Raw genomic sequence first — 14,846 nt, forward strand, 5'->3', positions numbered from 1 at the left:
AGACTGTCTACTCATCCCCACAAGGTGCTCATTAAGTAGGCTTAAGGTGTAACTTCTCTTCAAAAGCATATATACTTTTGCAAAGATTTCAAAGATCAAAATACATTTAAGAACCCAGGGAATAGAAGCCTACATACTAATCACAAGATTCAGATTAAAAATAAACACAGAGATATGCACTAATGCTTAGTACTCTTAACATTGCAAAACTGAAAATGTATGATTAATCCATGATGGTAAATGGGAACAAAGCTCCGAGGGCAATAAGAGTGAAACAAGGACAAACTTGACTTACTTCCATGTTTTCCTGGAGCTGGACTGCTAATTAGCTACTATGTAAGCTTATTGCGATTTATGTCAACTAATAGGTAAGCATATGTGATTCTAGCCCAACTTCTTGTTTCTGGGCAGGTTATATTTAAACCAGGCCAGAGAGAGGAGCTAAATTCCATTTTAAAATTTTATTAGAGAAGGGTATTTGAGAACCTATTTCTGCAAGGTTAGGAATTCCTTCTTACGGTTAATTCTAGGCTGTATCTTTTTAAAAGTTTTTCATGTTTCATGTTAGGACCCTTTACAACTCTGTCTTTACCAGAGAAGGAGAAGAACAAGTCCATTAATACAGGAGTTTCTTTCTGCCTTTTTTATCTTGGGATGTGATAACAGGAAAACCTGCATGTGTTTTGTTATAGTTGGCTTCATTCCCTCTCTCAGCCCCACCATCTTTTCCTTTGCATCACATCACACTCTATCATCCCAGGTAGAACCCAGAGGTGGAATACTGAAGAAATTCTATCCCAGAGCTGTACTGGTCCCAGAACTGGTTCATGAGCTGCTGCCTCATCATAGGTGTGAAAATCTCTTAATACAGCAGCCGATTATCTCCGTATGTGTTAAGAAACAGATGGGGGTATCGGTTTTGATTTTTGTATAGTTTATGTACACATAACTTTAAAGAATTGTGAAATAGAGAAATACATAGAGTATCCATAAAAGGAATTAAAATATTAGATTCTGAAAGTGATAAAAGCAGCTTCCGGCTTTTAGGGACTAAACAATCAGCAGCAAAGATTCGGATGATGTAGATTGTTCTGACTTAATATAATCTCTTTACACATTTAGATTTTAGGACACTGCAATAGCCTAAAATATCACTAGCTAGGTATTGGAAATAAAGTCTTGGTTAGTAGTGACTACAGAAATGTATTTAAAAAAAAATGTATGTAGGAAATTGAAACTGTTTCTCGATGTAAGTCATTTTTATGTTTTTTCCCAATCATCTCTAATCTACATTATGTTATTTCTACAAACTTCCTATCGTAAAGAGTAAAACATACCTGCCTACTTAGGGGTTAGGATGTAGACCTGATAAAGTATTAATTTCATTTAATTTAGATCACAAAGAAGTAATATTATTATTCATTTGTCTTCAGAAAAAAGGTGATTATTTTTATCTTTCAATTTAAGTAAGGAAAGAACAAAGAAAAACAACAGAATTTTAAATAGTTGCATACTTTGGTTGCCCAAACTATACATTTTGTGTGTGTGTGTGTGTATTTACATACTTAAAAATTATTTTTAAAAGTTATTTACATATAGAAAATCTTTAAATAAATTTTAAATGTATATACAACTTTAAAATAAGCTTTTTAAATAACTTTAAAAATAACTTATATAGAAAAATAATCATGTATTTGTATATAAATAACTTAAAAATAATTTAAAAGTTCTGTGGATTAAATGAACCTATTAGCGATATAGCAATAAATAACACTGATGAGAGGCACCAGGTGGCTCAGTCGCAGTTAAGCGTCTGACTCTTGATTTCACCTCAGGTTGATCTTGCGATCATGAGATTGAGCCGTGCATTGGGGGTTCTGCGCTCAGCGCGGAGTTGGCTTGGGATTCTCTCTCCCTCTCCCTCTGCCCCTCCCTGCTGCGCCCTCTCTCTTTCACTCAAATAAATAAATAAATAAATAACACTGATGAGCAAATGTAACAATATTGTCCAGTTAGGACTGTTTGCAGTTTCCATGGGTGACGGTCCACTGTTTATACTCTCCCACTGTTTCAAAGAACGGATTATCCCATAAACCCATTGGTAAATATTGGCTTACTTTCTTCAGTACTTGAATGGTTTATGAATTTAAAGGTTCTTGCCCTGACTTTAAGAACGGACACTTCATCAAGTTTTTAAGCACATCTCTGATTTTTGCCCCCACATTCTCAACCTTTGGAAATGATCCTGTTTTATTCAGCAAAGTGTTGCTCTAGGGACTCCTTCCTCTACATAATGCTAACTTTTAGATGGAAAAGCTGATATGACAGAGCGATTAAAGACACAAAATGTCTCCATAATTTGAATTTTACCCAACAGTGAATTTAGTGGCAGAATTATGGAGGACATTGAGGCTGTTTATGATTAACTAGGCTTATTGTCATAAAGACAATAAGAGCTGGCTTTGAATGTATCTTTGAGTTTGATGTGGCAAGATTCCAAATCTGGTTTTATTCACATCCTGTATTTCCAAATAGATTGAACATTAACAGTGCAATTGAACTGCTTAAGAAATAATTGCTGAAGTATTTTAAAGTACACTTAGGACATTTAATAGAACAGTTGAAAAAAAAGATGAAGAGATGTATGTTTTAAGCAATAAAGGCCTAAGTATGATCAAAGAGCATTAGAAAGGTGAACACAAGAGTGAATGCAACTTTTCACCTCTTGTGTTGACATTGTTAGGATGTGCTTTTGGATCTGTAGCCTCAGAGTACTCTCTCAATTTAACCATATAGATATGCTAAAAGTAAACAGAATTACTTATTATTTGCCTTTTTTTTTCCTATTTAGTAAATAGAAAATTGCTCCATCTGTTCCGACCTGAATGGATTTGGTGCATCCCAAGATTAAGTGAAGAGCACAAAAGAGGACCTCATGAGTCAGAAGATGTACAGGGAGGCAGAAATTAGGTAGACTTCTTCGAGACCTTTCCATTCAGCTTTGTGAGATCACAGGGTATTTGTAACATCCCTTTCTCAGGGTAGATGTGTGCACACAAAATATTCCAGAGAAACCTGTACTTTTAAAAATTATCTTTGGGATTTGATCACTGTATCACCACAACGTTCTGTGAACATAGAGAACTAAGAGGAGCTCGTGAGCGCTCTGTGAAAATGCTACCATTGTTGAGGAGAGTGTGTCCTGTGAAATGGACTCACCATTTGGCTCCACATCAAGGGTAGAGTGTACAAGTGTGAAAAGGGAAGTGATTTTTAAATATATTTCCTTCATTGCTTTGACTTTTGGCCCATTGCATATTGGCCTTTTGGCTTTTACAGTAAAGAGACAAAAAGCATAAATTCAACTGGATTCTGTTAACAAAGAAAATTATAATAGAAACATGAACTACCAGTTGTACTGTTTCTTCCCTATTTTGCAAGTAATATAAACTATTACATTTCCCTCCACTAAGAGCATATATTTAAAAAACATGTATATAGTGTATTAAAATGTTTCCCCAGTTTTGTAACTACTACAAAAATAGCCAGGAAAAAGCCACCGTCAGTATGGCACAATTTTAAACTATGAACTGTATTCTCAAAATACCATAACTAGATTCTAGGGACAGAGCAGAGCTGCCTTTCTGTGATTTTGAATTCTAGGGATTTGGTGTGAGAATAAAATGAAGGCTGACTTTATTGTTTTCAGAGGAAGCTCATCGATGTGATCCACTAAAAATTAACTGCAAGGGACCATCAAAGTGAAAACGGAGCTTTCTAATATTTTTCATAAGTGTTTTCAAAGAAAGATAAAGATTTATTTTCTGACACTGTACGGTGACCACAGCCAGGACTAGAGAAAAGTGATCTCCCTTGGGTTGTCTGCAGTCTGCACTTTGACTTCCTCCTCTTGGCCCAGTTCAGTCCAGACATTTCAACAGCTTGACTAAGCCTCATCACCATTTAGCTGCCAAATTCAGTGACTGCCAATATCACTAGTAGCTTTTTAAGTACACCTGTTGCCAGCACGATGTTTGTGAGTCAAGAAGACTAGACATTTCTGGTCTACTCCAGTGGCTAGGATCTTTTTCAAAGGAAAATTATTTTTAATATTACTTCACCATCCTTCATTGGGAAAACACTTTTTTTTCTAGCAAGCTTCTCTCCTTACAGAGAAGTTTCATTTACAATGAACAGGGTATGTAATATCTGGTCTGGTTTAGCCTATGGATAAAAATGGTTTTGGTAATCAATTCTATGTTTAATTTTTATTTTTAATTGTGTGGGGCCAGCGAAGCTGTATGAATAATAAAATATGAAGACTTGGTGTAAGCTGACAGGCTTTCAGTGAACTAATCAAATACCGTTTACAGCAAAGTTAACCTGATAGTTAATGGTATGTATTGTGTAGTAATCAGGTATAAACACAGCTCATATAAAGGACTGTAATTAATACCTTCAGTTTCATGGAGCCAAACAGCATTTTTGGAGCAAGTTTGGGAGATGAATAGAAAAGCAGTTAAAGCAAGACTCTGCTCTAAAGATCTCAAGGGCCAAAAGAGCCTTTTTGGCCAGATCCTGTCTGTTTTTCCACATTAACATTTGCTCCAGGCCAAGGGCCAGTGGCTGGGGCAACCCTCCCTTATCTCCACACAGGGTGATAAAAAATCATTACAATGAGAAAGTGCAGTGGATTCAGTTCTGAGAGTCTTAACAAGCTTTATAACACTTTACTACTACATAGCTGTAGCTTTGTAGTCTTGTAAGGTGAAAGAAGAGGACACACACAGATGATTTCAATACTTTGGGCACCTAGAGCCACTAATAGGATATTTCCTAGACAAAGTCTTTGTGGTTACCATGGCTTGGTGAGCTCATTTTGATTTGCCTATCAGTGTTCATAAGGTATGTCAGTTTTCCTCACTCCAATGATAATATCTGGTCTATAGATTAATCTGAAGTTTATTTAAACTGGGATGTTTTTATTATCTATCAGTCTATCCACATTTTTAAAAAACGTGTTGCAAAAGATAGTAAAATACAAACAAAATCCCCCGAAACCTTTAATCATACTTCCTGTACCATATCAGGTTGAAATGTCTTCACTCTAGGAAAATATCTCATTATTTTTCCTGCAGGGTGTGTTTGTGTATGACTCAAGTGACACTGTTCTTATTTGACGGATAGATTTTAATTTGTTGTAATGTGACAGAATGATCTAGTTCAAATACCAACTTCGTTGGTTTCATCTTTGCCTCCTTTCTTATCCCACATCCAACCCACTGGCAAATCTTAGAAATATATCCGGAATCTGACCATTCTTATTACCTCCACTATATGTACGATGGTCTAAGTTATCAATATCTTTTACCTGACCATTAGAATAGTCTCCTCTTCTAGTTGTTTTTTAACATTGTAGTCTGTTCTCTGCAGTGCTGCTCCTGTATCCTAAACCGAGTCTGATTTGGTCACCCCTCCAATGACTCTCCATTTCATTCAGAATAAATTCTGAAACTCAACGAGGTTCTACATTTGTCCCCTTCCTGTACACCACACCCTCTTTTGATCACATCTGCTAGTGTTCTCCCTTTGTTTGCTGGAGTTTAGCTACATTAATCTTTTAGCTATTCCTCACACATGCCAAGCCCACTTCCACTCAGGTCTTTGCATTTGCTGTTCTTTCTGTGTCGAATGCTTTACTCCTAGACAGATACGTGGCTCATTTTCTCACTTTCTTCAGGTCTCTGTTCAAATGTCAGAGAGGCCTTCCCAGATAAATATATTTCAGACAGCATGCTCCCTGTCCTGTCTCCTTACCCTGCTTTATTTTTGTATGAATCACCATCTGACATAGTATATATTTACTGGCTTATGATGATGATTACTGCCTTTTCTACTACAACGTAAGTTCCATGATAGCAAGGACTTTGTATCTTGGTAACTGTTGTACCTCATTCTTTAGAATGGTGACTAGTACATTTATTACTACTTCTTGAGCCATCTCCTCTTGAGATCTTGACTTTTTTTAGGGGGGGGGCTAAAAATAAACCTTCTAAATCTTAATTCCATAGTTTTAACTTTTGAAGTCTTTGAGCTATAACCTACTCATTTTTGGCTTGAATCTCTTTGCTAGGTAAGTCAAATTAGTGAAAGACCTCGGGGCAGTAACAACTACTTAATGAGTATGTATAAGCTAGGTTCTTGTATTTAAGCACCTTGCTTATCTCATTTAATTCTAACCCTAGTCCTAGAGATGAGTATGATTACCATTCTTGTTTTACAAAGAGACTGATACTCGGGAGAGGTGAAATAACTCGCTGCCAGGTCACAGAGTTAATAATCACTGAACTAAGATTAGAATGAAGGCATGGTTGACTCCATACTGCCTCCTAGCCGTCATCTCCAGTAATACGTGTCCAGTTATTCAAGTAGTAAAGTCTTTTGCAGTTCCTGTACTAGGGGTCTGAGATATCCACCCGCCACTTCCCAGTGATTCCCAATACCAAACCAAGTCGTTCACTTTTCAGAAATGTCCTAAAAGCCATTGTTACCTACGCTAGGAGTCTTACTTTAATGTAAGGTGTGCTTTGCGCAGAGGTCGTTTAAAACACCTAGTAAGAGAGGATGGGATCAAAACACTGGGATCCAGAAGAGAGGGGACGTCACCAGCTAAGCTTACTGCTTGCAAGTGGGGGCATTCATATCCACGTGAGGAAAAGACAAGTTCTCAAAAAGCAGCGGACCCCGACTCGGAGGGAAGTTGGCCAAAAGAATGGGAATAGGGCTCAGGGGCCAGATCGACGCACCCTGCTCCACGCTGGGCCTGACAACAGGGAGCCGCAGGCCGGAGGGGTCCCTCAGAGCGGCTTCGGCTCCATCGGGGAGGTGACGCGACCCCCTGAGCTCGCACAGCGCCGTCTGGGGCCCCGCGAGCAACCCCTGCGCGCAGCCGACCAGACCCGCGGCGCGGGGAGGGGCCGGCGTCCGCCCCGCCCCTCTCCTCGGGGATGCCGGGATGTTTACACTCCTGACAGCGGCGGCCGCGGGAGGAGGAGCGGGAGTCGCGGGAGGATGGGCCGCCGCTAGGCTCGCACTCGGGACGCGCCTCGCCGTGCGCAGCGTGGGGGCCCGCGCCTGCAGCGTCCGCGGGGGCGGCGCGGCGGGAGGTGGCGATCGGCTCCCGGCCTCGCAGCCACAGCCCCCGGCCCAGCGGGCCTTTCCGCGGCAACGCCTGGCCGAGCCGCCCGCCCGCCCCGGGTCCCTCGCGGGCAGGAGAACGGAAAACTCCCAACTTCCTGGTGAGTGGCTGCCGGGGTCTCGGGCGCCCGGGTTGGGCGAGCCCGGCCGGGTGGGGCTGCCTGCGGGAGCCGGGCGGGGAAGGGGAGGCCGGGAGGGTGCGGGGCGGCCTCCAGGATACCCCCGCCGGGGGAGGTGGGGCGGGGCGCGCCGCGCTCGAGTTGGGTGGGGGTTTCGGTCCTATTCGTTGCAGTGGCGGGAACGGGCGGCAGGAACTTGCTGCCTGGCACGGGCTTTGGTGACCCGAGGCCGCCGTGGGCGCAGCGGTAACTAAGAAACTCCGCGGCTACCGCGGCGGCGGCAACAGGTCTTTGGTTTCAGGACCCGAAGAACTTAGGCGAAGTCCCGCCTCCCACCCCCCGGCTGCTGCTCATTGGCGGCGTCGGTTATTTATCCCTCACGGATTGGTTAGGTCCAGCTGTCAGGATTCGGCAGCAAGCCAGACTTCAGAGGAGTGAAGTTCACTGGAGAGAGTGGGTGGTGGGAGCCGTGCAGCTAAGGGAGAAGCTGAAGTGGCTTGAGAAGTACGGGGAGGATGGCCGACCTGTTGGAGAACGGGCTTTCGTGGGACCCTGTCAGGATTAGCAAATGTGACAAAGATTTCAAGGCAATAGAGATGGTGATGGTGGCAATGGAAAATAAATTCATTGAGAATTGAGGCTAAAGTTCAGAGAGACGAAGGGGATCCCAAAAAAGAAAAATAAGAAGACCACATTGTCCTAGGACAGTGTCAGGAAGCAACACAACCTAGAGGATGCTGCAGTGAGATCTAAAGAACTCTTGTTACCTCTTTACTGTGTACTGCAGGCCTTGGGAGATGATGTGTCAAACACATAAATCATGCTCTCTCATAGCTGTAGTCCTTTACCTTTGTTAGGGGTAAATACTAAAAATATACTTATTTTACAGTAGGTTATCTCCCATCCTTGAGCAGTTCTGATGAGGGAACTGAAAGTCTGAAAACATTACAGAAACGAAATGATTTTCCTCCTCTGACTACTGAGCATAAGGATGCTGTTGAAGGAATTGAATGCGCATAGTTTGTAGAGCGTTGTGTACCTATCATAACTAAAGCCATTGTTTCTAATTCTTCTTCCAAAGTGTTTGTAGTTTCAAGAAGTATGCACACTCCCTGTAGGCAACAGCGGTGTGTCTTGTCAGGTTCCTTTACAGGATAAAGTACAAAATGCGTGTGTGGTAAATCTGTATAGGAGCTTGAGCTGTTGCGGGTGTGGTCGAAGAATGGCACAGTGTTAGGGACAACCGGACAGAACACTGAAAACGGTGGATAATTCAACAAGAGATTGATTAACCCTGTAATACTTCGTGGCAACTCTTACTGAGTGGACACCGAGTGTTTTAGGCTTTAATACTTGGCGAAGGCCAGCGCACTTAAAACAGTTAACAGAAAATTTAAGCAATTATATCATTGCCAGAGGAAGGAATCCTCTGCTACCCTCGGGAGATCCAGTCCACAGCTTGCTTCACTCCTAAAACCGCAGCATCTTTCTGTTTGGTCCTAGACTGGGAACTTGCTGGGGCGGGGAAGAGATGTTGGAGCTTTGAAAAATTGCCGCGTGGAGGAGTCAAACGGGCAGAAACCGTATAGGGACGTTGAGAGGAGGGCCCGCAAAATAAAAAGGAGAAGGAACCCCTAGTGGACACTGGCCGCTTTTTCTGGGGTGGGGAATCCCGCGACCCTCGGAGAAATGCGGGTCTGCAATTGTGCTCTCAGCCGGCGGGCCCCGCCCTCTGCAGCACTGACGGCCTCCGCAGCCAATGAGCGGCGAGGACTCCGCGGTTTCTTTGGTTGGGAGGGCGGGTACTTCCTACCTCGGCCTGGGTTTGGGAGAGGGAAAGTTCCTCCTCTAAGGATGTCTGCTGGTGGACGAACTTTAGTGTGAGGGATGGGAAATAAATACGTAAAAATAAAGGGGAGAAGTTCCAGTTTCTTCTGACTCCTCGTGCACGTCTTGTTTCATAATTGAGCTACATTTTGAACTCATCACTTTATCTGAAACTTTTATAGGTGATGAAAAACGAAGGTGGTCAGGAAACTAAATGTCCAGATGGACTGATGGAGTTTTATTCTCAAGTTATCTGTAAACGAAAACCAAGGGATGTCAGAATCTAATTGTTAAGCTTTGGGAATCTCGCCACGGTTAAAAATCTTTATCAATTTAAAAAGTAAAGAGCGTAACTTGAATGCAGATTTATTCTATACTTGAAACTACTATTTAGGTTTATTTATGAAGATCCTACCTGTAGCACCCTCCATTCCTTTTCCCACTTAACATATTTTCCTGGCTGGACAATTTCAAGAGCTCTTTTCCAGCCCCATAAAACAGCACTTACTCCAAGGATGAGGAAAGCACGTCTGGTATGATGGCAGCATACTGGTGGAGGAGGGGAGATTTAGGGCCAGTATAATAACATACCCAAATAATAAAAATGAAAATTGTCGTTTTAAATGACCGAAACCACAGTTTAGTTTAAGTAAGTATTTAAACTCATACTTCCCTATCCTTCATCTTCCTGGTGGTTACAGTAGACAATTTTGGGCTCTCATTTATCGCCATAATTTAGGTATTCTTTTCTTCTCATCTCTTGTACCTTTACTGAAATGTAGATTTCTTTTTTTCACTTAAAGATGTGGTGTGAGATTTCATTAGTGACTTTTCTGGAACCAAACTGTCTCATGTTTTAAAATGTATCTCTGTGATGTTACTAACGTAGCCACCATTCGGGGTATCTGGACAGGAGAAAATAGTGATTACTTAAATGCAATTTTGGAAAAGAACTTGCTTAATTAGATAATTAGTTGCAAAATTCCTTTCAGGTTTTGTGTCCTTTGATTTTTTTTTTTAAATAGACCTTGGTATTTAAAAAATTTGGAGTGTAGCTGCAGTTGCACAAAGCTGCAGTCTGTCCACATTCCTGGTGTCCTTCAATTAAAATATTTGTCCCTGCAGGTATTTGCTCTAGTTAGTACAGTGTGCATAATACATGGTAGTATACTTAGTATAATACTTGAGGGTGTCTTGGAAATGACATATATGATTATTGTTTGCTCTGAATTACTTTATCAACAATTACTTTACGGACAGTTCCATAAATAGATAGCTAGATGTTTTAAGAAGTGTTTCTTCATACTTTTGATTGTTTCAATTTAATTCCTCCTTCCCTCATTTTTATAGGGAATATGGGTGAATAAATTTGGTTATGTAATTGTAATGAATTATATCTATTTGCAGTAGAAAAATTTTAAATATATGTAAAGCTAATATAGAACAATTCACTCTTAGAGTTATAAAGCTTCTAAACTGCTGATTCCTCTGTTGGTGACTAATAGTTTGATTTTCTCTGTATGATATGTTATATATCTATATAAAATATTTTTTTCATTTGATGAAAACACTGAAAGAATGTTTCATGGTTTTTAATGAGTGGTGAGAATGAGAAGGACAAATGATCGTGAAGCATTTCTTAATTTTCTTGTGCAGGAAAACTTTTTTTAACCTTTGTCAAAATAACTGCTCTGCCATACTGTTCATATAATGTGCTTACAATGAGCTGCTTTGTAATAGCTATCCAAGGTGTTAATCAAAACAGTGTATAAATGAATGGAACTTATTTAATTGGTCTGTAAAATTTTAGAAATACATGTTTTCTGTTACTTAATGAAAGTAGACTTTTCTGTAAATCTTGCCACTGGTCTTCTGTTGATAATCAGTATAAGTAAGTAGTTAAAGGTAATTTTTTCATTCCAGGCTGCTTTTGTATAGAACAGGGGTTTGTAAACTTTCTCTGTAAAGGGCCAGATAGTAAATATTTCTGGCTTTGTGAGCCATGTGGTCTCTATCCTTGTAGTCATGGCCAGTACCTGAACAGTGTGTTCCAATAAAGCTTTATTTATACAGATAGGTTGGAGGCCCACCCCAGCCCTAAAAGATAATACCAGAGATCTAAATATGATTCTGGGCCATTGATACTTGACTTGATGTGCATTTTCCACATCAGTATTTTGTAGCCTTTTTTGTTTCTTGAACTCATAACCCTGAGATCAAGACCCAAACTGAGATCAAGACCTGAGCCGAGATGAAGAGTTGGAGGCTTAACCAACTGAGCCCCTGTGCCCCTGGCCTTTTTTGGTTTTAGACATTTGTGACAATCTCTTGATCTTTCCCAATCCCTTCAGGGTAGTGCCCACTTACTCATATCTCAATTTTGTGTTTCATCTCAGAGACTTCATAAGTATATGAACCTCTTTTAGGTTTATCTACCTTTTCAGTGTTTTCTGCCATTCTTTGCTCCTTGGGGATCCCACACCCATCCTGTGACATTGAATGATTGTGTACCTGTCCAGCTTCTTCCATACTAAACCAAGATCATATATTTAATCTTTGCTTGATTGACAGATAACACTTTAATATAAATGTATTTGGGTGTGTTTCTTTTTAATTCATAGTTTTCATTTTAAACCTATTGGAATGGCCACCTTTGTTGCTTTTAGAAAGAGTTTCTGACATGAGCAACAGGGTGGGCAGATTTTTTTTTTTTAGGAAAAAAATTGACTTAGTCTCTTCTGGAAGACTTTTCCCCCAGTTTTAAAAAAAAATACTGGAAAGGGCCTGTGTTTGTGGGAGGGCCTGCAGTCAGGGTGTGCGTAGCCTGGGGATGTGTGGGGTACCTCCTCCTTTTGTTTGAAGAATTGGCTGTAGGCTGACCTGGGTGCAGCTACTGAGAAGCCTGAGAACAGAATGGAAAATGCAGTCCCTTTGACATCACTCAGTAGAGTTTTCGTGGCCCTAGCCAGGAGGGGTTCTGGGTGTGCCAGAATATTTGTCTCTCAGTGAGGTCAGGTAGTGCCTGGGGTTTTCAGAGCTACCAGCCTAGTTGCCACCAGCTACAACGAGCCTCTTTATCAGACCCTGCTGCACAAATACCATTTTCTGTGTTTACCATGAGAAAGACTAAGCCCAGGTTTGTCTTATTGGTTGAGTTGCTTGATTTGTTGGGACTATAGTTTTTTCCAGCTCATGAGATTGCTTTGAGGAATAAATGAAAACATCTTTGTGAAAATCCGATGGTAGGCTCTAAGTGTTAGTTTCATTTCACCTATTTCTGTTTTTAGGATGTTCAGCGGTAGGAAACGCATCTGCTGTTCTCAGTTTTTCTGGTGACAGGCCTGTTGCCCATTCTGCTTGGGCCCAGTTTTGTCTGATCAGGTTCCTGCCTAGCTCTACTGCCATTTCTACCTTCTCTGCTTGAATTCTTCTTTCTCTTTGCCCTGTGATTTCCATATTCATAATGTAGTGGTTCCCATGTTTGAGTTCATGTTTTTATGTCTTTTGGAGTATGGGGAGAAGGCGTTAATCCTTGGTTCCTCAGGCAGGAAAAAACACAAGAGGCTTAGGGGGGTTATATCCTGGACAGTAAAAAATAGGAGCTGCAAAAGATCCTTAAATACTGACTTTAAAATGGCAAAATTAAAAATATTCTTTCTAGTAGTTTTACAGTTTTACTTTTTTTTTAATCATTAGACTATTTCCCTCATATTCTTACATTTACTTGGCAGATTAATATAATTTTTGTTGTGGTTGTAACCATAACAAAGCCACATATCCTCTACTACATTATGATGGGGAAAATTGAATAGGTGTGTTTAGAAAATTTATTGTATTTCTAAAAGGTAAGGAATTGCAAATCTTGTATTGTTTTTTATATCTAAGAGGTAGACTATATAGTAAAATAATGTGATATATTTGCATACTATCATAAAGATACCCAAAACTGGACCATAGGTAATTTTTTTTAGGCAAATGGCAGGACCTTATCCAAACAATTTATTTCCAGGCATTATTTGTTATTTAACAAATACAAGTAAATTGAAAGATAGACAGGAAGAATGTTTATTGATGGATTGAATTTATGGGGAAAAAACTGATGTTTTATTCTCAGTTTCTTATGGCAGCCTACAAATTAACTTCTTTTGTTTTCTTTACAGTCCTTGGTGTTAGAACACACTAAGAATAGTACAGTGGCAGGGAATGTATTCAGTGAAAACTGGCATTTTTTAACATCTTCAACATATATTTCTTTTTTTTTAATTTTTTAAATTTTTTTTTAAAGATTTTATTTATTTATTTGACAGAGATAGAGACAGCCAGCGAGAGAGGGAACACAAGCAGGGGGAGTGGGAGAGGAAGAAGCAGGCTCATAGCGGAGGAGCCTGATGTGGGGCTCGATCCCATAACGCCGGGATCACGCCCTGAGCCGAGGGCAGACGCTCAACCGCTGTGCCACCCAGGCGCCCCTCAACATATATTTCAAGTAAAGTTTTAATATAGTTTCTACATTTGATAAATATTTTCATTGTCGAGTGGCATGTTGTTTTCAACTTTGCTTTATCATTTTATGACCTTGAGTGTTTAAAACACTAGCTCTTGATAAAGAGTTGTATTTTATTAAGCAGTTCTCCTATGCCGTAATCATTCTCTTTGCTTTTATAAAGGAATTTATTACGTTGTATTTAATAGTACTTGCCGGTTTCGGGGCATGGGGTTGGGGTGGAGTTCCCGCTTCAGCGAAGTTTCCAGATATCAGGCCACCAAGGGGGTTGCTGCCTCCACGATCATAAGCTGCCAGAGTGAGAGTACACAGTCGCTATCCTAATGAAGACACAGCCACCATAAGGAAGATGCTGCTATTTTGGCGTCCCCAGAACCATTCTCTGACTGCCGTGGTCCGGGAAATGGATTCTCTGGGTGCTGGCTGTACTAATTTCCTAGGGCTGCCCCAACAAATTGCCACAAACAGTGGCTTTATACACCATAATTTTATTCTTCCGTAGTTCTGAAGGCCAGAAATTAGAAATCAGGGTGTCCACATGGCCATGCCGTCTTTGAAGGCTCTAGGGAGAATGTATTCCATGCCCTTTCTCTTAGCTTGTGGTGGTGGTGGTATTCCTTGACGTGACATTTATCACTTCAATCTCTGCTTCTGTCACTTGGTGTTCTTCCTGTGTGTCTCAGTATGCGTCTCTCCTCTTCCTTTAAGGACAGCAGTCACTCTTACACTTAAAGTTTCATAAGCTAAATCTATACTTTTTCTTTCAAATTCTTTAGCATACAGATTATGGATTTCTGATCTTTCTGTTCTGAACAGAATATTTTAGGATTGTGCAGAAGTTATACCTAAGAGATGAAGGCACCCAAGTTATCCTTGCACGTGTGTAATCTGCAGTTAGTATTCTTTTTTAAAAAGATTTTATTCATTTATTTTAGAGTGCGTGTGTGCACATGAATGGGGGGAGGGGCAGCGGGCGAAGGAGAGAATCTCAAGCAGACTCCCCACTGAGTGCAGAGCCTGATGTGGGGCTCAATGCATGGCTTTATCTTACAACCCTGAGATCATGACTTGAGCTGAAATCAAGAGTCGGCTGCTCAACCAGCTGAGCCCCCCAGGCACCCCTGCCATTAGTATTCTATTGTTACCACAAAACAGCTGTTCCAAACTCAACTTTTCCGTTCACCATTATCTTGTAGTTT

General features: G+C 40.7%; 1 protein-coding gene across 2 annotated transcripts in view; it reads left to right on the forward strand.

Annotated features, from left to right (window-relative positions):
* The first annotated feature begins 7,143 nt into the window (after positions 1–7,143).
* The window catches only part of NEK7 (NIMA related kinase 7), a 153,963-nt gene continuing 146,260 nt past the window's right edge, over positions 7,144–14,846 (forward strand). For both annotated transcript variants that reach the window (XM_026480711.4, XM_057314785.1), the window contains exon 1: positions 7,144–7,298. The gene's annotated coding sequence lies outside the window, so the exon portion shown is untranslated. The remainder of the gene's footprint in view (positions 7,299–14,846) is intronic.

Source organism: Ursus arctos, unplaced genomic scaffold (assembly GCF_023065955.2).
Source record: "Ursus arctos isolate Adak ecotype North America unplaced genomic scaffold, UrsArc2.0 scaffold_2, whole genome shotgun sequence".
NCBI classification, from domain to species: domain Eukaryota; kingdom Metazoa; phylum Chordata; class Mammalia; order Carnivora; family Ursidae; genus Ursus; species Ursus arctos.